Genomic DNA, 26,941 nt, shown 5'->3' with positions numbered 1-26,941 from the left:
CCCTGCGGGGCCCAGGCCGGGGCGGGGCTGGGGGCCCGGGCTCGGAGAGGTGAGCTGCCGGGCGCCGATTGGCCGCGGGCGGGTGACGTGCGCGCCCCGCGGAGGCCGAAGCGGCGCTGGCGGCCGTGGGGCAGCGGGGCCCGCCTCTGAGTCTTGAGGTGGAAGAGGGCCTTCACGGTGGGCTTTTCACGTCCGGAGACTGTGTCCGAGGAGGTCAAGCACGTGAGAGTGCTTTGTAACCGGAAGGTGCCTTTCAAAAGTGAGTTTCTCCTGGCGTCACTCTTTACCTCGGGCCCTCTTGTCTCGGCCTCTTCTTCCCAGCCACGACCCCAGAATTGCAAAGTCTCCTTAGAGCACCCTTCCCCCGCACCCCCGCGGTGCCTGATTTCTCTCTCTCCCCTCCACAAATCTGGCTTTTTTTAAATAATGAAGATGCCTAAACTCGGCATTGCTCACAGCCTTGCCCTTTGGCTATTTAGTGCCATCCTGCTCCGAGGCCTTGACTCAGACCAGACCCGGTAGAGTCCTTACTTAGATATCTGTTTTCAGTAGATAATTCTTCTGCAGATTAACTTTTTTTTTCCCCCGGTTAACTAAAACTGGGAAAGTGGTAAAAGAATATGAAGATTTAGGGTTTCCTTTATTTCATGTTGCAGGGCTTCTGCTAGAAACTAAAGTATCCTTGGAGATCTTTAATTTTTATTTAGGTTTATTAACACCGAAAAAATAAAGAGCGAAAGGAGAGAGCGTCAGTCCCTTGAAGCACCTTCCTTGACATGACTTTGTTTCATGTTTGTATAGTAAAATATCAGAAGTAAAGCACTTGCTGATTGCATGTTGTGTATTTGTATCTTAATAACCCAGCCTCATTTCCTTTCTGAACCCTGCTTGACCAACAACATAGAAGAACGAACTGCACAAGGTCCAGCATTTCACCTTGTATGACTTAAAATGTAACAACCAATTGTTAATATGTAAGTTTTTAAAAATTTTTCTCTTGGTATTTCATCCTAAAGTGAAAAGGGGAGGAATTTTTTTAAGCAACTTTTCATTCTCTGGACTGTTGAAATTTAATATTTGTTATCGTCCTTCACTAAAAAAATAATCATCAGTAAGAGAATTAATTGAAATCTAGATAAATTGATTTTCTGTCATTTTACCCTGGTCAAAAATTGTCGAAGTAAAATTATAATGGAAATTTCTACCAAGATGTTTAGATACAGATTCATGTTCATGAGCTAGGGTGGTATAGAAGATCATATACAAAGTGATGATTGAAAGGTTGGTGTTTACATTCAGATTCCTTTCAGTTTACTCCTGGAGCTTACTTTTGATTTAGTGGAAGAAGGACCCTGGAGCTTGTTTATCCTGAAAATGATGATTTCAACGTCCTTGTCCTTAAGACTGTTCTTTTGGGAGGTGGTTGAGGCAGGGTGGTTTGAGGGAGTGGGGCCATTAAGGGAAGAAAAGCTTAGAGAAGGACAGTAAATATTCGTTTCTTATTTAGAGGCTTTGTTGTCTTGACTGAAGCAAAGCAAGCTGTGTTGAGTGAGAGCCCTAAGGCCTCTAGGAAGATTTTCTTTAAAGGATTAAAAAATGTATAGCTCAGTTTAGAGGTATATAATAAAATGCTCAAGTGCCAAATGACCAATTCAATGTAACCAACACCCAGATCCACATATGCAGAATACACCAAACGTACCATAGAGTCTTTCTATGTCCCTACTAATCACATCCCCTTACCACCACCACCACTATTCTTGCTTTACATGTTTTTACATCATATAAAAGAAATTACCCTCTATGTAGTTAAATTATCCTCTATGTAGTTCTTTTGTGACTGACTTCTTTGAGCAGTGGATAGCTGTTCTGCTATTTCCAAGTAGAAGAAATGCAGGGAATAGAAGTCTATCTGGATGAAGCATTTTTCTTTTTTTGTCTTAAAATGTCAAGATGTGTAGACATACATTAGCCATTTCTGATGGATTAAATAATTATATACATATATATAATGTATAAAAGGAGATAATTCCTAACCCCACCAATTAAAAAACCCTTACTGTGCATTTTAAGGAACATTTTCTTAGATTCCCTTTGCTTTAAATTTTAAGTCCTGTTTTGCTTTATTTTTTAATTTGCATTTCATTTCCACTACCCTGTCCTCTACATAAAGTAGAGGAGCTGAAGGTAATTCTGCCACACAGAAGTGGCAGACTTATCTGACCACCTTCTGATGTTGTTGTTAAGTTGCTAAGTCACCTCCAACTCTGTGACCCCATGAACTGCAACATACCAGGCTTTCCTGTCCTTCACTGTCTCCTGGAGTTTGCTCAAACTCATCTCCATTGAGTTGGTGATGCCATCCAACCATCTCATCCTCTGTCGCCCCGTTCTCCTCTTGCTCTTAATCGTTCCCAGTATCATCTTCTGATGTAATACCCAACAAAATGTGGGGTTTTTTTAATTAATTAATTTGGCCATGTCACATGGCGTGAGGGATCCCCAACCAGAGATGAGACCCACACCCCCTACAGAAACTCGGAGTCTTAACCACTGGACCAGGGATATCCCAAAATCTGGTTTTATTATATAAGTGTTTATTTCTTATATTTAGACCTCATCTTTAAAAGACTTAACGTTATGATCAGAAAAAGCCAGACAAAATAGTATGTGGATGAGGTTAAAGCAGTTAGTAGTAGTAAGAATTTGAGTGAGCAGACTTCCCTGGTGGTCCAGTGGCTGAGACTCTGTGCTTCCACTGCAGGGGGCATGGGTTCCCTCTCTGGTTGGGGAACTAGGATCCCTCACACTGTATAGCCCCAGGTTGGATAGGGGAAGAGTGAGGATTGATAATCCTTTGCTTGCTTTATGTCCTAGCTAGGCCCAGATTTCTGCTTGCCTTACATGCTGTCCTAGAAACTCATCTAGTTCTGTGAATTCATATATGATAAGTAAGTTGATACAGCCCAAATCTCTATTTCCAGCCCAGATTCTCTAGTACTAATCCCAAATGCCTCCTGGACATCTTTGGGCATCTTTGTCCATTTATCTATTGCTTTGCTCATCTTTTTCATTGATTTATGTTTTTTGGGTAATAATACATTGTAGGATGTATTAGTTGTCTGTCATCTTCCAGCTCATGCCTTTTCTCTGGCCTTTGTTATGGTGTCTTTTCTTACACTGAAATTTAGTTTGAATGAATCAGATTTATTCATCTTTTCCTGTATATTTTTTGCTTTGGGTATCTGATTTAAGAAACCCTCTCCTAAAGAAAAGAAGTCATTTCCTACCTCAGAATCACAAAGATATTCATCTTTTTGCTAAAAATTGTAAACTTTTATTCTTCATATTTTGTTTTTTAAATCAACCTACTATTTTTGTGCATATGGTAGAGATCTAATTTATTTTATATATAAACAACTAATTGTTCTAGCAGCAACTATTAAATAGTGTGACTTTTCTTTTATAGTTTGTAATGTCATTGATTTCAAATCAGGTTTCCACACATCCATGGACTGTTTTTTCTTTTCCATTGGTCAATTTGTATGACATTTATTATATTACCACACTATCATAATTGCTACAGCTTTATTATAAGTGTTAATACCCAGCAAGATATTAACAATGGTTAATATTTACCTATTTCCTTGGGAATGCCAGATTCTTTGCTGCTGTATATGAATTTCAGAGTCATTTTATTAAGTTTTATGAAAAACTTGAATGTTGCTGGAAATACACTAGGACCTCAGTTTCTCCTCTGTAATATGCTGATACTAATCATTGTTATGACTAGATTTAATCAATTTTTTTTTAGTGTGTGTGCTTAATAAATGGTTATTATCGTCAGTATCATCATCATCAACGAATGAGCATTTATTCTGGCTTTGAGATCTTAAATTCAGAAATCCTATCTTCTAACCACAACTTGCTATATTTGTTTATACATTGTCCACTCTGTTACTCCCTCTAACCTTATTCTTTGGCTTCTTCAATATATTTAGTGTTGAAACCATTTCTGTTTTTCTAGTCTGTCAGTTCATTCCTGGCCTTATTTTTTTTTTCCCCATTCCTCACAAAAGTTGATCCAAATCTTCACCATTCTATATTATTTACTTATTAAGCCTTCTAAGTTGATACTACCAGTCTTATTTTGTGCTCAGATGACCTTGATTTTTAGTTACCAGAGACTTTTTCCTCACCATCATCTCTGAATGTGGCTGTAATTCCCCTTGTACTTAGCATCTTCCCAGTCCTTCAGGTCTACCAGCTCCCTGTGTTCTAGAACTGATCTTCTAAGACCTTGTTCCATCAGTTATCTTCCCTCAAATTTTCATTTTCTCTCTCTCTATGGTCCTATAAATTGGTGATTTCCAGGTTTTCCCATTTCACCAATCAATACATTTTTAAATTAAGGAAGTAAACATGGGTTTGCCAACTTTTTATTTTATCAAGAAAAAATATTTTAAAACAGTATAATAATAAAGAGAAAAAACTGACTACTATCTACTACCGGAAAGTAGTACTGCATAATAGTTAAGATCACAAGATTCTGGAGCTAGACTATTTGGACTAGAATTCTGGCTGTGCCAGGGTAGATTATCTAACCTGTAAAATGAAGATAACACTTACCTCTTAAGGTTGTATTGTATGTACTAATTCAGTGAGTTAATATATATGAAGCCATTGAAACAGTACCCGGCACATAGACGGGCACAATAGTGTTAGCATTTATCTTCATCATAGTTATTATTTTTACATCCCCATTAACACATCTTTTTTTCTCGTAGCCTCACCTTGTTTTGCTTTTTACAGCGGCTGCCCTCAGGCCGCGCAGTGTGTATGATGGCGCCAATGCTAATCACATGTGGCTCTTGTGGGGGGTGGGTAATTAAGATTGCTCTGAGTGTAAAATGCTTAAGGGGACACCATGCTGATTTCTGGAGCTTTTTTCCCTGTGTGTCTCCCGCCTTTCTCTACTCTGTAAAGATAACAAATAGACAAAGAGTAGATTGTTCAAGTTTCTAGAGAAAGAAAACAGATTTCATGTGATACAAAGATGAATGTGTTAAACTTCTCAATAACAACTCTGGAAGCAAAAGGGTAATGGAACAAAGCTCCAAAATTCTGAAGGAAAATTACTTATAATTTAGAGTTCTATACAGGCCATGCTGTTACTCAGATACAAGGCTAAAAGAAATTATTTTCAGTCCTAAAAGGTCTCAAATATGCAGTTCACACATCTTTTCTAAAGAAACTAATGAAGGATGTGTACCAGTTACATGACAGACCAAGAAGAAGTAGGACATGTGATCAAGGAAATAAGCCCAAAGTAAAAGAAAAGTAAAAGGAACTGCAGATAGACTGGAACAGTAAGATGAAGTTAATGGGATACCTAATACGTTTGAATAGACTGAGAAGAGCCTTCACCTCCTGGGCTCAAATTAATGATTAGTGCATGAACAACTAAGCAGATCTTTTTTGAAAAATTATTTAAATCTGTCAGTTTATGTGTTAAAAAAAAGTTTAAGGGATAAACAAAACTTTTTTTAAAAGAGGATTTTTATTTTGGTGTTTGGCGTTTTTATACTTCCCCTTTCTTTTGAGGAACCACATTTTAACTGCCCTGCCTTACCCACAGCGTTAAGAGGAAATGCAGCAAACTGGCCCTAAAAGCAAAACTAGAGAAACAAAACTGGTATTTTAAAGTTAATAACAAATGGTAAAACTTTAAAAATCATTTTCCGTAATATTTCTGGTGCTTAAAACAAGGAATATACACAAGCACCTAATAGAAAATTCCTGGAGTGAACTTGGAAAAAAAGGCTTTCTATCCTATAATTCTCTGAGTGTGTATTGAGATGCCACTTTTGCAGTCATTTACTAGGAAAAGATTATAATTTAAAAGTAAATACTGGAGAAGGAAATGGCAAACCACTCTAGTATTCTTGCCTGGAGAAGTCCATGGACAGAGGAGCCTGGCAGGCTACAATCCATGGGGTCGTAAAGATTTGGACACAGCTATAACTAATAAACATATAGAGATCAAAATAACAGTGGCTTAAATAAAATACATTACTTTGTTTAAAAAAATAGATACAAAGTCTATGTATGCAGACATAATAAAGAGCTTTATTCCAAATAGATCTTTGAAGTTTTTTTAGAAGCCACCTTTTTGCCTTAGAAACTCCATGCTTACTGTAATCTTATTTATTTGGCGGCATCGGGTCTTAGTTGTGGCATGCGCTCCGGCTTCCCTAGTTGTGGCACAAAGGCTTTTCCCTAGCTGTGGCATGCTCCCTGCACTGGAAGCTTGGAGTCTTAACCACTGAACTGCCAGGGAAGTCCCAAGAAATCCACTTTAAATATAAAGACACAGACAGGTTAAAGTAAAAGAAAGGAGAAGGATCTACTATGCTAATACTAATCTAATACTGATACTATCTAATACTAATCAAAAGAAAACTGTAGCCGCTATATTCAGACAAAACAGACTTCAAAACAAGGAAAACTATCAGCGATAGGAAAGGGCATTACATAAAGAGGTCAGTGCTTCAGAAAGATACGCCAGCCTTTAATGTGCGTATGTCTGACAATAGAGCATTAAAGGAGCTAAGGCAAAACCTGATAGAACTGCAAGGAGAAACAGATAAATGCACTATTATAGCTGGAGACTTCATCACCCCTCCTTTAATAAGCAATAGATCTAGCAGGCAGAAAGTCAGTGAGTATGTATTCAGTAGTTGATCGGTGTAGCACCGTCAGTCAGTTGGATCTAATTGATAGTTATGGAATATTTTACACAGCAGCAGCAGAACACATGTTCTTCTTTAGAAAGATAGACATTTGTCAGTATAAAAAATAACTTGTATGCAAAAAGATATAAACATAGTTAAAATTAATAGAGACTAAATTTTAAAAAATATATATGATGAGGTTTAACATCTTTAATATTAAAAGAGCTCTTTAAAAAAGTCACATCAAGGGAACAAGCAATTCTCTAGAAAATGGGTGGGCAAAGACTATGAATTCAGCAAAGAATAAATCCACATGTGAAAAGTTGCTCAAAATCAGAAGAAATCAGGATGATGCAAGTAAAAGTAATGAGATGCCAAATTCAGCCCTTTATAACAGATTGGCAAACCATTAGCTAACTAGTTTTATTAGGTGCCTATTGTGTGACAGGCTCTTGGCTAAGCACAGACCTGCTTTAGTGCTTAACAAATCATTGTGAAGCAGATCTTATCCCTGTTCTACAGTTGAGGAAAGGATCAGATAGGTGAATTGACTCTAGAGGAAACTTGGGAAATACTAGAACTATTTTTCTTTTTGAGGAGTAATTCATTCAAATGGTAATGTGTGTGTATGTGTGTGTGTGTATCTAGATAGATAGATATTTATGTTTTGAATTGAAGCTTCCCCCCACTTATCTCTCATCCACCCATTTACTGTGTCAATACTACCTGTCTCCAAAAAAACCACTTTATTAGTTTCTCATGTATTTCCCATAGCTTTTTTATACAAGTTTAAGAGTCTTCTCTAGCACCACAGTTCAAAAACATCAGTTCTTCAGTGCTCAGCCTTCCTTATGGTCCACCTCTCACATCCATACATGACAACTGGAAAAACCACAGCTTTGACTATACGGACTTTTGTAGGCAAAGTGATGTATCTGCTTTTTAAAATGCTGTCTAGGCCCTCAGAATGGGAGAAAATAATAGCAAACGAAGCAACAGACAAAGGATTAACCTTTAAAATATACAAGCAACTCCTGCAGCTCAATTCCAGAAAAATAAATGACCCAATCAAAAAATGGGCCAAAGATCTAAACAGACATTTCTCCAAAGAAGACATACAGATAGCTAACAAACACATGAAAACTCATCACTGATTATCAGAGAAATGCAAGTCAAAACCACAATGAGGTACCATTACACGCCAGTCAGGATGGCTGCTATCCAAAAGTCTACAAGCAATAAATGCTGGAGAGGGTGTGGAGAAAAGGGAACCCTCTTACACTGTTGGTGGGAATGCAAAGTAGTACAGCCACTATGGAAAACAGTGTGGAGATTTCTTAAAAAACTGGAAATAGAACTGCCATATGACCCAGCAATCCCACTTCTGGGCATACACACTGAGGAAACCAGATCTGAAAGAGACACGTGCACCCCAATGTTCATCGCAGCACTGTTTATAATAGCCAGGACATGGAAGCAACCTAGATGCCCATCAGCAGATGAATGGATAAGGAAGCTGTGGTACATATACACCATGGAATATTACTCAGCCTGTTAAAAAGAATTCATTTGAATCAGTTCTAATGAGATGGATGAAACTGGAGCCCATTATACAGAGTGAAGTAAGCCAGAAAGATAAAGAACATTACAGCATACTAACACATATATATGGAATTTAGAAAGATGGTAACGATAACCCTATATGCAAAACAGAAAAAGAGACACAGAAGTACAGAACAGACTTTTGAACTCTGTGGGAGAAGGTGAGGGTGGGATGTTGTGAAAGAACAGCATGTATATTATCTATGGTGAAACAGATCACCAGCCCAGGTGGGATGCATGAGACAAGTGCTCGGGCCTGGTGCACTGGGAAGACCCAGAGGAATCGGGTGGAGAGGGAGGTGGGAGGGGGGATCGGGATGGGGAATACGTGTAAATCTATGGCTGATTCATATCAATGTATGACAAAACCCACTGAAAAAAAATAAAGGAGGGAAAAAAAAAAAGGTTATAATGTGCTATATTTGATAACTCAGTTATTTAAGTAGCTCATAATGAGAGTCCTCATCCTTTTAAAAGCTGCATAGTATTCCACTGTGAATATATTCCACTACAGGAGAGCCAGAATTTATTTTACCAACCCTTTACGATGGATATTTGCTTTGATTTCAGTCTTTCGCTTTTGAAAACAATGTGGTAATGGATAATACTGTGTATACTTTTGTCTCTCATGTTCAAGATTTCACAGAAATAAGATTGTTCCATCAGAGGGTTTGTATGTATGTGTGATTTTGCTAGATATTGCCAGATTTCCCTGTGTTATATAAACAAGTAAGAGTGCACCACAGCATTTTCATTAGAGTATGTTATTGAACTTCTGGATGTGGGATTGATACATGAAAATGTTTAATCTTAGTGTAGTTTTACCGTGCATTTCTCCTATTATGAAATTAAGTGAGAATATTTTCAGACTGGGCAAATGTTAAATGACCAATAGCACCTGTTGCCAGTAGGAGGGATCCGAGTGAAAAGTTCTGTTATACGGCGCTGGTATAAGTGGGCTTCCCAGGCGGCGCTATGATAAAGAATCCGCCTGCCAGTGCAGGGGACATAAGGATGCGAGTTTGATCCCTGAGTTAGGAAGATCCCCTGGAGGAGGGCACGACAACCAGCTCCAGTATTCTTGCCTGGAGAATCCCCATGGACAGAGGAGCCTGGCGGGTCACAGTCCATAGGGTCACAAAGAGATGGACTTGACTGAAGTGACTTAGCATGCATGCATGCTGATGTAAATGTGAACTTTTTCAACCTGTTTGCAAAACAGTCTGGCAACCTGTGTTAAAATGTTTTAAACCAGAAATATCTTTTGTGCTAGCTATATCTTTCTTGGGAATCTGTCCAATAGGTATAAAATATGTAAGTGAAAGTCACTCAGAGTCCAACTCTGTGACTGCATGGATATACAGTTCATGTATTCTACTGGAATTCTACTGGAGTGAGTAGCCGTTCCCTTCTCCAGGGGATCTTCCCAACCCAGGGATCGAACCCAGGTCTCCTGCATTGTGGGCAGATTCTTTGCCAGCTGAGCCACCAGGGAAGCCAAGAATACTGAAGTGGGTAGCCTATCCCTTCTGCAGCAGATCTTCCCTACCCATGAATCAAACCAGGGTCTCCTGCATTGCAGGCGGATTCTTTACCAGCTGAGTTACAAGGGAAGCCCTTAAAATATGTAAGGATCTATCTATAAGAATATTCATTGTAGCATCATCCATAGTATCTAAAAACAAGTAGCAAAGTGAAAGCTCATTAATAGGAAAATGGTTGAGTGAATTACAGTTTTTGTATCCAACAAAAGGAATAAATTAAAGCAGTATGAGTTGAATTGTGATTTCCACAAGATACTACTGCTAAATGAGAAATAGCAAGATGAAGAAAAGTGTGTATAATGTGATCCCAGTCTATAAATCAGCAGCAGCAGCAGCACACATAAATGTTGGCATATTTGTGTGTATGTATGTTTACACTCAAAATATTTATATTTGTAGATCTATATATATACACATGTGTATTTGTATATAACTATATGGGGGAAATAATGGAAAATACATATTACTTGGGATATAGGTTTGATTGCTTAAAAGCCAACATAATAATAACTTAAGATGAAAGTTTATTTTTTTCTCTTGTAACATTTCAGAGATAATCAGTTCACAATTGATACAGCAGCATCAGGTGTTAGGGATCCACCCTCATTCTAGCTTGTTAATCTACTATACTCAATATGTGGCTTCTATTTCATGGCCTAAGATGGTTGTTTCACCTCCTGCCAAGATATATCTGGGAATGGGAAATGGAAAAACAGTATACCTCTTCTTTTTAAGGGCATGTCACAGAAGTTGCAGCTATCATTTCCTCTTTTGGCAAAAATGTAGTCGCATGGCCAGACCTGCAAGGGAGGCTAGGAAATAGAGTCCTTGCCTATATGGCAAGGTACTAAGTCAGAACTTGGGAGTTGTAATACTAAAAGAAGAGGAAGAAAGGACACTGAGAGACAGTAGCAATCTCTGCCACAGCAGACTAGGCTATCTTCCTGCATTACAAGTCAACCAGAAATTTAATGGCTAACGTCAATAATGATTTATTATTTCTCACTACTCTGTATCTTGAGTAGAAAGTTTTTCTGTTTCTTCTGGGCTCATTCACATGGCTCTCTTCACATGGTCTTTCATTCCAGACTTATTCACAGCATAGAGGCCCAGGGCAGTGTTCCAGAAGGTGAAAAAGGAAGCTGCAAGGCCTCATCCACAGAAGTTACACCACGTCACAGCCACTGCATTCGGTGCTCGAGATAAGGCACAAGGAAGGCTAGCCTAGATTCAAGAAGTGGGAAAATAAAAGTGGCAAAGGCACATTGCAAAGAGGCACAGACAAAAGAGGCATGATACACTGGGAACAAATATTGCAACAATCAAACATACGACATTTTATACTTACATTTACACTTAAATGTATATGTAAATTTTTGTCTGTCCACATAGTCAAATATAAATAAGTATAGTTAAGCAGATTCATGGTGTGCAGATACAAATATCACATCGCTCTCTTACTTATTATTGATTGCTTTACAGATTAAAGCCCAAGTCCCTTGGCCTGTACCATTTCTCCTATATTACACTATCTCCCAGGAGATGTAATCAAAACCAAGCAGAAAGATAAGTAATTTCTAGCTGAAGTGGTTGGGCTTCAAGTCAGTTGTGGAACTGAACCAGGCCTTGAAGGAAGTGTTTGAATTGATGGAGAGGGGCAAGTAGGCATAACTGGTAGTTCCCAGTCTTATTAGGACTACCGTTTTAAAAAACTGAAATACAGCATACTGCAGAAATAAGTGCAGTATCTGTCATAAGTAAAAATATCCCTCTATCCACCACCCAGGGAATAGAATATTACAAGTTACATAGAAACCTCTTATGTGACATCCCAGTAATTATACTGCCCAACCTCCCCAGATGTAACCACTCATCCTAACGTATAACCATAGATTCGTTTTGAATCATACATGAATGAAATTATATGTGTATTTCACCATTGTATTTGTAAGGTTTATCTAAGTTGTTTGTAGAAGTAGTTTGTTCATGTTCATTGTTATATTCCATTTGTGGATAAGCTGTCTCTGTCCATTCTGTTGTAGCTATTTGAGCTGTTTCTACTTTGGGGCTGTGTGTGCGTGCGTGTGTGCTAAGTTGTTTCAGTTATGACCAACTCTGTGCGACCCTATGGACAGTGGGCAGATAAAGTAGATTTGTAGTACCAATTAAATGCTCAGTTCTGCCAGTTTTCTTACACTAAGGTTAGCATTGATGAGGAAGGAGTGGAGCCTTGAGACATCAAATGGGGATAGTTGGGCAGACAAGAATGAAGCTTTGGGGCAGCTCTCTCATAAGTTGATTCCTACTGTTCTCAGAATTTACCCTCCCCACCTCCCAGTTCCTCCAGGCAAATCCCGACATAGCATGCCTGTCAGAGGAGTATGCAGCTTGCTCTGGCAAATGATGGCCTACACAAAGATCTTGCTGTTTTGACCAGTGAGAACCTGAGGAGTTAAATTTGAAGCATCTCATCCAAGACACAGACTTGGTGCTTCTTGATGGGGAGAGATTTGGTCCCTTCAAGGAAGAACCCTGCAGTGCAGCCACAGCGGTATGACCGTTGATCTTCCCCAGACCCAGTGGTTCCCAAGCTTGTCTGGACATAAGAACACCTTAGAATTCTAAAGCCAAGGATATACCCCAGGCCAGTTAACTCATAATTTCTGGGAGTGAGAGACAGGCCTTTTTTTGTATTTTTTAAGCTCCCCCAGTAATTCCATTGAGCAAGTTAGGGAATCATTGCCCTAATCCTTCTCCAGTGGCTATTTATTGGTTAGAATAGGGGCCCCCAAGAAAGTCGAGTGACACATGGAGTCCTGGCCTGAGTCTGGCTAACAGCCCAGAGAGACCCATAGTGGTTACTTCTCCAACCCCAGATATGTGGTAAGAATAAATACGTTTTAATAACTGAAACAATCTTCATTTTAATTTCCTGACCAATGGAGTGAGTGTTGTTATTGTAGGTAGGACTAGATAGAAGTTCAGAACTGATTGTTACCAGTCCCTCTCAAGACAGTAAAAGAAAAGCAGTATAGAAGTTAGTGCCCCTGTCCTGGCATGGCAGCTGGTACCATATTCCCATTTAAATTCCCTGTGCGATCACCCAGAGAAGGCGATGGCACCCCACTCCAGTACTCTTGCCTGGAAAATCCCATGGACGGAGGAGCCTGGTAGGCTGCATGCAGTCCATGGAGTCGCTAAGAGTCAGATGTGACTGAGCGACTTCACTTTCACTTTTCACTTTCATGCATTGGAGAAGGAAATGGCAACCCGCTCCAGTGTTCTTGCCTGGAGAATCCCAGGGACGGCGGAGCCTGGTGGGCTGCTGTCTATGGGGTCGCACAGAGTCGGACACGACTGAAGCGACTTAGCAGCAGCAGCAGTAGTGTGATCACCAGATGGATCATGGAGATGACAGTGTAAAAACCAGATGGGTAGTGAAAGATGACAGTGGATTATTGCAGAGCTTAATCAGGTGTGGGGTGGGGATGGGGGGCAACTGCAGTTGTTCCAGCTGTGGTCTCTTCATTGGGAGAAATTAATCCAGACTTTGCCATGATACTTAGGTACTGATCTGGAAATGCGCTCTGCCCCCCACTCCCACCTCCTTTCTAATCAGTAAAGAAAATCAAAAGCATATTGCACTTAAATGACAGGGACAACAGTCAACTCTAACTGTCGTGTCTCAGGGCTGTGTCAACATCCCTGTTGTTTCTGTGGCATAAAGGGACCTTGATCATATCACTGTGCCATAGAATATCATACTAGTCTATTATAGCAATGAAATTATGTTAAATGAACCTAATGAGAAAGGAGTAGCAAGCATTCTGCATGATCTCATAAGACATATGCCTGCCAGAAGATGCAGCGATAAACCCAGGACTGCACCAAGTTTCTAGGGTTGCAGTGGCCCGAGATATGTTTGAATATCCATTCAAATAAGTGATGAGTAGTTGTGTTTCCTACCACTACAACAAAGAGAAAGGGGAAAAGGTGTAGCAGACTTTTTGGGGTTCTGGAGGCAACAAAATAAAGCACATTTGGGTGACCTGCTCTAACCTCTTTTCTGGGTAACTGTAAGACTGCAAGTTTTGAGGGGGCGCCTTGTGATTAGGCAGGTCCAATGGTACTGTTAAGTTCACATGGTAAGAGATATTAAATGAAGGCTTAGATAAGTTCCCATAGGGGAATTATGACACAGACACTTTGGTTTGGGAATAAGGACATATCTTCCTCCGCCAACATTTTGTTTTGTTTCTTTGAAAGGCAGCTCCAGATTTGCTCCTGCTACCTGGTAGGATGGAACACCTGACCATGGGACATCAAGTGACCGCATGAGTAATCACACCACCCACCGTGAGCTGACGTTGTCTGATTCCCAAGACCGCACAGCTGGATGAGCACAGAGCAGTCCGCCCCCTGTTAGACTGGGGACTGGCTGCGGCGGGACTAAACGAGCAGGTAGTCCTGACCCTGCCCCTTCAGCGTTTCTCCCCAACCCGTATAAACTGGCTTCAGGAGGAGTTCCTTCTGACCAGTTAATGGAAGAGAAAAAAGTGTGGGTCCTATTCATTCTTGAAAGGATCTGCCGTGAGCTGGCCACAGCTGGATGTGAATGGTCAGTAAACCACCACTCATTAGCGGCACTAACACATACTGTAAAGGGAAATCTTTCCGTAGGGAATAACGTTAGGAGATACGGCCTGAGGTCAGGGTATGTACTGGTTCATTGTCACTGGCTTATGAGTTGACAGGCTAGAGGAGAACTCAGAAGAAATTGGAAAACTGGCCAGTTATGATACAATAACCTGCAAATTAGGGATGCTGGCCTAAACAATGTAGTACATGCTTAGAATCCATAATCAGTATATGGTGCTACCTTCCCCAGAAGGTGTATAGAGTGGATATGAGAGTAGTCCTTCTATTTTTCAGAATGACTAATTTTGTAAAAAATTTCAGGTGGCATGTTTTCCAAATTTGGTGGAAAGCATAGAAATCTACAAAGCTCAGGAAATTGCAAGCAGAAAAATTACAATGAAGTCACACCTATGCATGTTATAGTCAAACTGATTAAATACAGAAAAACAAAAGCATCCAGAGAAATTATACATTATATGCAAGTTGACAGTTATATTATTTTTTTAAATAAGCTTTTTAATGGAAGCATAACATATGTATAGAAAAACACAAATATAGTTGTTTAGCATGACATCACAAAATGAAGGTAACTATAGTCACCACCCACATCAATAACTATGTCCCTTCTTAGTCATTACTCTTCATCCTTCCCAAGGGTAATCACCATCCTGAATTCTAACACCAAAGATTAGGTTTGATAGTGGTTAATCTTTATATAAATTGAATACTTAATGTATCTTGAGTTTCTGGCTTCTTTTATCTAACTTTGTAAGATTTATCCATGTTGTTACCTGGAGAAGGTAACATTCATTCATTCATTTTCATTGCTATACCACATTCAGTATTCTACTTTACACTACATTTATTTATCCGTTGTATTGTTGATAGACATTAGAGATGTTTCCATTCTTTGGCTGTTAGGAGAGCTTCTGTGAACATTGTTGTGTATGTCTTTTGGTGTACACACATACGCATCTGTGTTGCATTCTCTCATTATGCCTAGTAAACCACTTGAGGAATTTTTTGGTCCGTGAAGCATCAGTCTTAGTGGCTTTGGAGGTTTTAGTACTCAAGGGAGGAATAATGTCTAGGAAACACGGTTTCAATGAGTTGGAGGTGGACATGGCTTGCCGGCAGGACTTTTTCCTGTCGTTAACCACGGGGGGCGGGGGGAGCACTGCTGACAGAGGAGAAGGACTCCTTTTCAAAGGGGGAGCTTCAGTTGCTGTTGCACAGTGGAGTAAGTAGGACTTAAGTGGAATGTATGATATTCACCAGTATTCTCTTGGCCAACAGTCAATGAAAAAACTAGGGTAACCCAAAAAGGACCTCCACTTGGATTCATCTTATAAGAGGGAATCTTTGGATCACCTTCCCTGGCTCAGACGGTAAAGCGTCTCCCTGCAATGCGGGAGACCCGGGTTTGATCCCTGGGTCGGGAAGATCCCCTGGAGAAGGAAATGGCAACCCACTCCAGTATTCTTGCCTGGAAAATTCCATGGATGGAGGAGCCTGGTGGGCTACAGTCCATGGGGTCGCAAAGCGTTGGACATGGCTGAGCGACTTCACTTTTATCTGGTAAAGAATTCCATTCAGCTTAGGTGCAAGCAAGGAGTGAGAGAGACCTAGATGGGTGGTGATAGAAAGCAGCTTATGCTCATGAACCTAGTCTTCATGACCAGCTGAAACACTGGTTTTATGAAACTGTAATTATGTTTTGTGACTTACTTCTTTTCTCCCTTACCATATATGAAGAAGTCTGGAGTGGATAACGTTTTTGGCTTCAGATGAGAGTGTGACTGAATTGATACCACCCCATGATCAGTAGCTGATAGAAGGAGAGTGTATGGTGGAAAAGAGTTGAGATAAGTGCTTATATTCCCCCTGGCTCCCTCCATTAGAGGTTGCCCTGAACTGAATGTGTACCTTGACCAAAGATCATTGCTTCTCTCACGATGAACTCTTGATAATTCTCTCTCCCTTAAGACTTTGGTTAATTCCTTCTGTCTCTTGGAGCTTAAGAGAGGTACAGTTCCCCTGTTGTTAGCCCTGGATTACAGAACTATCCTTGTAATTCTCTTATACCCTATACACACATTTGTAATTAGTCCCTCTGTTTAAAACAATCAATCCTGAGGGTGTCACTTGTTTCCTGTTAGGGCTCTTGACACGTGAGCTTTATATCTCTTGTATTGTTTCTTGAATATTAGCATAGTTGCAGTCTTTCTTTTAGTTTTTGCATATCTCTTCACTTTAAACTTTTCTGTATTCTAATATTTACCTCTTGAAAACAGGTTAAAGGTGTATCTTTATAAATCCAAGGCAGCAGTCTTATCTTTTAATTGGGATAGTCAATTTAAGTTTGTTATTACCAATATATGGGGCTTTAAAGCTGCTATCCTAATGTTTCTTGTCTCCCCTGCTCTTCACTCTTTTTTCTCTACTTCATCCTTTGTGATACGTCAGGTTTATTTATTCCCCTTTTCCTTTTAGTTATATGTCTTTTTGTTGTTGTTGTTTAGTCACTAAGTCATGTCTGACTGTTTTGTGGCCCCATGGACTATAATACACCAGGCTCTTCCGTCCATGGGATTTCCCAAGCAAGAATACTGGAGTGGGTTGCCATTTCTTTCCAGGGGATCTTCCTGACCCAGGGATCAAACCTGCATCTCCTACACTGGCAGACAGATTCTTTACCGCTCAGCCACCAAGGAGGCCTGCATGTCTTTTTATTATTGTTTAGCTGCTCTAGAAATTAGAATGTGCATCCTTGACATCTAAAAGTCTAGTGTAGGGGCTTCTCTGGTAGTCCAGGGGTACAGACGTCAGTGCTGTAACGATCAATGATAACAGCACTTATCAATGCTGATCCTGGTGCAGGACCAATGCTGGGGACCCAGGTTTGATGCCTGGTCAGGGAACTAGACCCCACTTGCGAAACTAGGAGTTTGCATGCTGATACAGAATTCACATGCCGCAACTAAGACCCAGGGCAGCCAAACAAAAAATAATAATAATAAAAAAAAGTCTAGTATACGTAAGTACTTTATCCACTTCCTGGACAATGTGAATACCCTTGACCACTTTATCCCCCTTCTCAATTTATGTGTTGTTAATGTTAAAATCTGTATGTTTTTAAACACCATAATAAATCAGCATTGTTTTGTAAAGTAATTATTTGTTGGGATTTACCCATATATTTTCTTTACTGTTCTTCATCCCTTTGAAAATCTAAGAACTTCCCTCTGAGAACATTTCTCTCTACTCAAAGGTTACTTTTTCCTCCAAGGCAGAGGTGAAGAAAGTGAAAGTCGGTCAGTTGTGTCAGATTCTTTGTGACCCCATACAGTCCATGGAATTCTCCAGGACAGAATACTGGAGTGGGTAGCTGCTCCCTTCTCCAGGCGATCTTCCTAACCCAGGGATTGAACCCAGGTCTCCTGCAATGCAGATGCTTTACCTGAGCCACCAGAGAAGCCCAATTTTCAGTTTCTGGTAGTTTGAAAATACCTTTATATTGTCTTAGCTTTTGAAAGTTATATTATCTGAATATGATTCTGTTTTCTTTTAATACTCTAAAGATAGCATCATTTGGTTGCAAAGCTTACTGTCATTCATTTGATAGAATAATTTTCTTACCTACGGATGCTCAATGTTTCCCCCTTTGAATATCAGCAGTTAGCATTTTTCACTTTTAGCATAGTTAGCATAGTTCACTTTTAATATGAAGTGCTTAGGTGTTATTTTCTTTGCCTTTTCCTTAAAGGTTTATAATGCTTCTTGAATCTAAAGCATGATGCTTTTTGTTTATTTGAGACATCTCTTTCAGTATTACTTTGTTACAGTCTCTCATGCTTCTTCTGGGTTTTAATTATATACCTACATTGGACTTTTTTTTTTTACTCTGTATCTCCTATCTTTTAAATTTTTTCCATTTTTCATCTTTTAGTCTTTTTGTTAATCTGTCTGCAGTTTCTTCTGAATTTTCTTCCAGTTCCCTAATTTTGTCTTCAACTCTATATAATTGGCTATTAAATCCATTCACTGGATTTTTGTTGTATCTTTCAATAATAGAATTCCATTTGGTTGTGTTTCCATTCTCCACATTCTTACTCATATTCTAAGTTCCTGAACAGATTAATCATAGTAATTTGGGGAATTTGGGGGAGAGCTGTGCTACATATCTTGCGGGGTCTTAGTTCTCCCCAACCAGGGATTGAACCTGGGCCACCTCAGTAAAAGCACTGAGTCCTATCCAGTGGACCACCAGGGAACTCCGTAATTACACTGTTTTGAAGTCTTCATTTCATAATCCCCGTGAGTCCTGTTTCTATGGTTGCTTCTCTATCTTGTCATGTCATCTCATATACCTGATTATTGTTTTATGTGTGCTAGATATTGTATGTAAACAATTGTAGAGATATTTTGAGGTTTGGGATAGCATGACTTTCTTTTAGAGAGGATTTTTTTACTTCTATTAGGTAGCGAGGGCCATTAGCATCCTCAGATCACTGCAATCCAGTTGAGAACAGAGATGATTCAGTTCCAGTCTATTTTCGGCTCACTCTGACTTGTAGGGTACAGCACATTAGAATTTCAACAGAAAGAGTGAGGTCCTTATCTCTTTCTTGGTGAGCCCAACTCCAGTTTTTCTCCTCTTCTACCCCCACCTAGGTCTGTGAGCTTGCAAAAGCTCTTAGTTGCTTCTGGAAGAGACAGATGCCTCCAGCAGAGAGGCTGTAAGCACCTCTTCAACCTGTCTGCCTGTACTAGGTCTTAGCCATGAAATCCTCACTTTTGAGAGTTCCAGTGCCTTCAAACAGATACATTTCTTTGTTTTGTCTCAGCTTTCCTAGTTGTTCTCAGCAGAAACATGATCAAAACCATCGTCCTTCATTACCAGAAGTGGAACTGCAGTGGTCTCATTTTTTTTTCAATTGCGGTATAGGTGATGCACAATATTGTATCAGTTTCAGATATACAACACAGTGATTCATAATTTTTAAAGGTTATAGTCAATTTATAGTTATCATAAATAAAATAACTATATTCCCTGTGCTGTACAATACATCCTTGTAGCTGATTTATTTTATGCCTAGTTGTTTGTATCTCTTGACCCTCTACTCCTATTTTGCCCCTTCCCCCACCCCTGTCCCCTCTAGTAACCACTAGTTTGTTCTTTGTACCTGTGAGTCTGTTTCTTTTTTGTTACATTCACTAGTTTATTTTTTATATTCAACATATAAGTGAATCATACAGTATTTGTCTCTGACCTATTTCACTGAGCATAGTACCCTCCAAGTCCAACCGTGTTGTTTGCAAATGGCAAGATTTCATTCTTTTTATGGATGAATAGTATTCCAATGTGTGTGTATATATATATATATATATATATATATATATATCACGTCTTCTTTAACCATTCATTCACTGATGGACACTTCAGTTGCGAAGACTTTTTTTTAATGTCAAAACTTTTACTGGTGCTCCCTGCCCCCTCTCCATCAAAACACACAAGGTAGTAGTTATACATATACTTAGTCTATAAACTATATATAAATAATACATATATATATGATAAATGTTCAGGTCCCTGCAATAATTGTTATTCAGGGATATGTAACTCAGAGAAGGGAAACACTGCTAAAAGCAAAGGCAGTCTCAGGAAAGTTAAAGGTTATGTTCAAAGGAACAAGAGAAGCCCAGTGTGAGGTTTCACGTATGAAACAGATATAAGATTCTGATCTATATTGTCTGTATAATAGGAAATCATTGGCAGCTTCTTTATTATCTTTCAATAAAAGCTGTGTTTAATCTGATACTGATATGCAACATACAGGTAAGAGTAAAGGCAGAGAAAATCACTAGAAATCTAGAGTAATGGATCAAATATGAGTTAATGGGAGGCACCGTAGTGTAATGAAAAGAATGTTGACATTAGGATCATAGGACTTGTAATTACTGGGCCTGTCAACTTAGGCAAGTAATTTAACTTCTTACTCTGCTTCCTGTTTACATGCCAGTCAGCTTGTAGGCCCTTCAACAGAATGATGAAATGTTTATAACTTCTGCGTTACTCACAGAGTGGTTATGCAAATATAATGGCGAAAATATTTTTAAATGTGTATTAAAATGTATGCATTTGAAGGCCCAACACAGAGACTGATAAAAGAAAGATAAAAGAAAAAAAGTTACTCCAATACTGAATCTTGGAGACTAGAAAATACATTCATCTAAATAAGTCAATTAGAAGAGGAGCTGATTTTGGAAATCAGGAAAAGGGTTAGTGAAAAAATAGTGGTTTACTTAATTTTAATTGTGGAAATGTTCAGCAGGTAGTTGTTGGTTACATTTACTAGTTTCACGTATTATTAGGTATTTTTCATGTGAGATCATTTCATTCAGTCTCCTTCATAAATTTTTAAGTTCCTGGAGAGAGAGAGAAGTTATTTCCCTCGGAATTTGTATTCCTCTTCATTTTTAACTTCAAAAAAAGTTTGTACCTACCAATTAATTTGATAAAGTTTGATTTATTTTGTCCAGTTCATTGGTAAAGTGACTATATAGGGCATTGGCTGGCTTAAAGATTGTTTGGTCCTTTCAGTTTAATACCAAACTGTTACTGTTTATGTACATCACTCTACAAAGTTTTCATGCTAGTACCTTAGCATAATCCAGGCAAACATTTTCTTTAACCTCTATTTGAATTCCATGTGAGACATAAACATGTCTTATTGGAAGTCATATGTATATGTTTCTTTTATATTTGAAATGTACACGCTTTTCATTTGGATCCTGAAACTTAAGATGGTTTCTCTTCCTTCTGAAATCCTTCGTTTCTCTTCATAATTTTTTTTAAGTTGGGGTACAGTTGATTTATAATGTGTCAGTTTCAGTGGTACAGCAAAGTGAGTCAGTTATATATATACATAAGTTTACTGTTCTTTAGACTCTTTTCCCGTGTATAGGCCATTACTCAGCACTGAGTTCCCTGGGCTGTACAGTAGATCCTTATCAGCTGTCTGTTTTATACACCCATGTCATGTGCATACGTGCTAAGTTGTTTCACTCATGTGTAACTCTGTGCGACCCCGTGGACTGTAGCCCGCCAGGCTCCTCTGTCCATGGGATTCTCCAGGCAAGAGTACTGGAGTGGGTTGCCATGCCCTCCTCCAGGGGATCTTCCTGACCCAGGGATTGAATCTGCGTCTGTCTCCTGCATTGGCAGGCTGTTCTTTACCACTGGCACCATCTGGGAAGCCCTATTTTATACATAGTATAATGTGTATATGTTAATCAATTTCTCCCTCTAGAACTTTAAAACAATAAATTGTAATGAACACCCAACTGTATCAGTCACTTATTATCTTTTGTGCTTTAAGAATTTGCCTCTCCTGCCCAGTTTGACATCTCTAGACTGCTGTACTGTGTTACCAAGTCCGTAACTAAATTTCTGATGGCATCCAGAGTCTTGGTTAAGTTTGGACTTCCTCTTGTATTATGGTTTGCTCCTTCTCATTTTAGTCTAGTTTCCTCTATTCCTACATGAATAGAAATTTGGTAATATAGAGCTGTTTATCTTTCCTATTTTTTGCCCATTATAATTTTCTGTATTTAACATTTTTTGTAGTAATTCTTCCACAAAATATACGTTATGTATTTTTTTATTTCAGATCACGAAAATAATCCATTAGCACCCTTCCTTACCCATTACTCAAACTTTGGCATTCTCAACCTTAGGGAACTTGGAAGTAAGAAAAAGACTGAGCAGCAAGGAAAATAGGTGTTGTAAGCTTTGTTCTGTAACAAAAATATTGATCTGTTCTTGAGGAATTGTTTCACAAAGGTGAATTCTCCATGTAACTGAAGCTTCATTATTCATCATGGACAGAAAGTTAGTGTAGTTTGAAGGGTCTTTACCAGTATGCTGTAAGTTTAACAACTAGGCTCTCCAGGGCTAAAAAAAAAGTTCTGATTGTGATGTTTGCTAATTCCAGTGGGGTTAAATACTCCCACTGTGACTCTACTTCAGGCTAACACGGGACATCACTGAACACAGAGGTGGAAAGAGGTGTAGACTATCAGATTATAAGATTTCCCTCATGTGCACACAACAGACATAATCATAAAAACATGGGTAATAATGAAATAGTAAAATAACTAAGAACATGAGTTTTGAGTATTTATTATTCAGTAATATTGGATATTACTATAACTTTCAGTTTATATAATTAATTTCTGATAATGGCTGTGTTTAAATTCTGAAAAATTCTTAAAACTTTTTATTTTTTGAATTCATTTATTTTTAAACTGAAGGATAATTACAGTATTATGTTGGTTTCTACCAAACATCAGCATGAATCAGTCATAGGTTTTAAAACTTTTAAAATCAGCACTCATAAGGCAGCGTCAGCCAGCTCTAGCATACTGTTGTCTATGCTCTTAAAGAAGGGACGAGGACTGACCAATATGAGTTAAGTGGTTCTGCTAGCTAAAGCTAAAACAGATTTAATACTCAGATTTATATAGTGAACTCTTAAATTCCACCATCACACAAAGTCAAGTCCTTGATAAAAATAGTCTTTTTCATTTTCTTCCATGTATATGCTACCTTGTTATGACTTGGTTATTACTTCCTAAAATCTTGGCTGCTGTAAATGTTTAACCTCTGTTGCCTGTAAATAAATACTGACTAAAGGAACCCAACAAGCAGTGGGCAAAAAAATGCAAATAGACATTTCTTCAAAGAAGGTATATGGATGGCAGAGCAGCACATGAAAGGATGCTGAACATCATCACCAGGGAAATGCAGATTAAAAGGACAATGAGATACCACTACATACCTATTAGAATGACTAAGATTAAAGACAAATCATAAGAATTCAGGAGGAATTGGAACTCTCATACACAGCAGGAAGGAATGTAAAAAGGTATAGTCACCTGAGAAAGTGTGGCAGATTCTTAAAGTTAAACATATGCCTACCATATGATCCAGTGATTCCACTTCTAGCTATTTACTCAAGAGAAATGAAAGCACATGTCCACATGAACAGTCATACAAGAATGTTCATAGCAGTTGTATTTGTAATAGACAAAAACTGGAAACAACCCAGATGTCCACAGGAGAATGGATAAAATAATCGTGGCACATCCATAAAATGGAATATGACTCAGCAACTTTTAAAAAACTATCAAGAGACAAAACATAGATAAATCTCAAAACAATTATGCCCGTGTAAAAAGCCAGAGAGAAGAAAATAGGGCATACTCTATGACTCTATTTAAATAAAATTCTAGAAAAAACTAATCAGCAGTGGCAGAAAACAGACCAGGGGTTTCCTGTGGCTGAGGGATGGGAAGAACAAGAGAGTTTACACAGGAGTGCAAGGACACTTGCAGTGATGGATACGCTCATCATTTTGACTTTGGTGATAATTTCACAGGTGTATACATATGTCAGCTTTCGAACTGCATACTTTATATGCAGTTTAGTTTGTATCAACTATATTTCAATAAAGCTATTAAAAAACACAATCTACTCTCATATGACCAGGAGAGATGAGCTAAAAAAGGAAACTGCTTTGTTCTGCATAACTTAGTTACATCTTTCATGGTAAAAATGTATAGGTCCTTTGGGCAGCCCTAAGCATATTGCTGTTGTCTTTATCACATGCTGTTAGGCCAGATTCTCTTCATCTGAGTGCCTGTCTTTACATTTATCTCTAATAAACTTCATATTGTTTTTGTTGTTTAGTCGCTAAGTCGTGTCTGACTTTTGTGACCCATGGACTGTGTAGCCTGCCAGGATCCTCTGTTCATGGGACTTCCCAGGCAAAAATACTGGAGTGGGTTGACATTTCCTTATCCAGGGGATCTTCCCAATCCAGGTATCAAACCCATGTCTCCTGCATTATTTGTTTTACATGTGACTATTATTCTTATAATGAGGCTTCAGTATTAATATAAATTAGATCTTTGGTTTTTCAGACCATGTTTAATGAGCACTAGGCATACCCACAGAACCATCTGCGGTATCCTGAGTGGAAATGGGGAGTGAAGATGGAAAGAACATGATAATCTGAATGGACAAGGCTTCAGATTTCAACCCAGGCACCTTCTTAGTTTTACAGACTTAAGAACTACTGGGGAGGAAAAATAAAATATGAAAACCACGTAAATTTTACAAGCCAAGCTCAGAGCTTGATGCATAGTAGATGTTCAGTAAGTATCCACTAAATGAATTTTGATTAAATGTAAACTGCCTCTCACTCCTTTCTACACGTCCTCTTTCTTAATAAAAAGTTTTCTGTCATTTGAGTTTCTTGAGATGGGAATGAACACTAATTTTTGAGAACTGTTGATTTTACACTTTAAAAACAATTATACAATAACATGGAAAACTTCCCTGACAAATTCATTGTCTTCTACCTTAGGCCCTTAAGGAGGCCTTTTTTCCCTTTCTTCGGTTCTTTAGTTTCCCTTTTCAGTGATCCCACACTTACCTCCTTTTCTCATGCCCAATTCAATCATTACATAGCGCTCCTTCCTCTTTTACCAAGAAACCTGAGAACACTGATTATTAACGGCTAGCCTCCTGCTGCCTCTCACCTAAAATTTATTTACCCATTCTAATCTTCTTGCCTCTAGTCCCTGATATGTTTGCAGTGCTAAGGCTTGTCCAACTCTTTGCAACCCCATAGACTATAACCCACCAGGTACCTCTGTCCATGGGATTTTTCAGGCCAGAATGCTGGAGTCGTTGCCATTCCCTTTTCCAGAGGATTTTCCTGACCCAGGGATCAAACCTGCATCTCTTGCATGTGCTGCTTTGGCAGGTGGATTCTTTACCACTAGCACCGTCTGGGAAGCCCAGATACATTTATCCCTTTTACAGAATCGAATACTGTTTGACCTCCTGCCATGTCTTGTGAAGAAACTGGCTCCATCGATTAATCTCGCCATTCTGTTCTGTCTCATTGGAAAAGACCCTGATGCTGGGAAAGATTGAGGGGAGGAGGAGATGGGGGCAACAGAGGATGAGATGGTTGGATGGCATCGCCAATTCAATTGACAAGAATTTGAGCAAACTCCAGGAGATAGCGAAGGACAGGGAAGTCTAGCTGCAGCCCATGGGGTCACACAGTCAGACATGACTTAGTGACTGAATAACAAAAACCACCTTTGATCCTGAGTTCCTCTTACCTAATACCCTATTTCCAATTTCCTGTCTTGGCCAAGCTCTCCATTTTTTCTCATTCCATTCAGTTCCCAACACCACTTCACTCAGTGACAAATCTTAGTTGAAAAATTTCTAATCCCTAGTATATATGAAACTTCTATACCTTGTGACACTTGATATTTTGAGTAGGTGGTCAAATATTTTTTAGATGAATAAACTGGAATCCGTGAAGGAAAAAGTCACAAGGTCAGACTCAACAAATTCAACATTAGGTATGTGATAAAAGGGTTTGTATAACCTCTATATCAGTGTTTCTCAAACTAGAATATTTGAATTCTTTACCAGATATTTTCCCTCATGTTGTGATTTATTTCATTAATCTACAGAAAGTAATATAAATGTTGTCCAGATCACCTTGATCCCACTTACAGCTTAGTACTACCAGGTGATTCCAGAGCCTGTGTCATGTTTAGGTTTATGATCTTGTTAGTAACATGAAACAGTGCTTTGCCTTAGGCAAATGAGAACAGACATAGATAACAGTTGCTTATTTCTGGCCATCAGTGAAATGACATCAGTGAAAGAATGAACAAGGTCTCCTAAAGTTTCTAGTAGAGAAAGCTGGTCACTATCTATAGAACACAGCAGTTAGTTATGCCAAATATAAAAGAACCTAAATTGTAACAGCTCTATATTTGTTTCAAGAGGTGATTTAATTTGTAAAGAAAAAAATAAAAATCAAGTAGCACATAAATATTAATTTTATTAGTTTACCTTTTCCCACATTTAATATGTAAACTTAGCATAAAGTTTATATCAAGTATTTTTTATTGTAGTATTATGTTATCATCATCTTATGTATTTGTGTGTGTGTGTATATATATATATATGACTTTATTATTACATTCTAATAAATAATTGTAGGGGAAACCTCAAATTTTTTTTCTTAAGGTCAGCTCTACCCATTAAATACCCTGTACTATGTGTCTTTACTGCAGTTTAGTTCAGTTAAGTCACTCAGTCGCGTCTGACTCTTTGAGACACCATGGCCCACAGCACTCCAGGCTTCCCTGTCTGTCACCAACTCCCACAGCCTGCTCAAGCCCATGTCCATTGAGTTGGTGATGCCATCCAACCATCTCATCCTCTGTCGTCCCCTTCTCCTCCTGCCTTCAATCTTTCCCAGCATCAGGGTCTTTTTCCAGTGAGTCAGTTCTTTGCATCAGGTGGCCAAATATTAGTTT

At 38.8% G+C, this 26,941-nt stretch overlaps 1 long non-coding RNA gene across 3 annotated transcripts; it reads left to right on the top strand.

The window, feature by feature from the left end:
* The first annotated feature begins 77 nt into the window (after positions 1–77).
* On the top strand, positions 78–26,828 carry LOC122422030. 3 transcript variants are annotated; one of them, XR_006263707.1, is made up of 4 exons: positions 78–259; positions 905–974; positions 14,147–14,341; positions 24,273–26,828. It is a non-coding gene; the product is annotated as an uncharacterized LOC122422030 (long non-coding RNA). The 3 variants fall into 3 exon arrangements; XR_006263706.1 differs by lacking the exon at positions 905–974 and having other exon boundaries at positions 90–259; XR_006263705.1 differs by lacking the exons at positions 905–974; positions 24,273–26,828 and having other exon boundaries at positions 121–259; positions 14,147–14,427.
* Positions 26,829–26,941: the final 113 nt, after the last annotated feature.

Source organism: Cervus canadensis, chromosome 19, assembly GCF_019320065.1.
Source record: "Cervus canadensis isolate Bull #8, Minnesota chromosome 19, ASM1932006v1, whole genome shotgun sequence".
In the NCBI taxonomy this organism is placed as follows: Eukaryota; Metazoa; Chordata; class Mammalia; order Artiodactyla; family Cervidae; genus Cervus; species Cervus canadensis.
The sequence above is the reverse complement of the archived record's forward strand: the minus strand, read 5'-3'. Positions and strand labels throughout refer to the sequence as shown.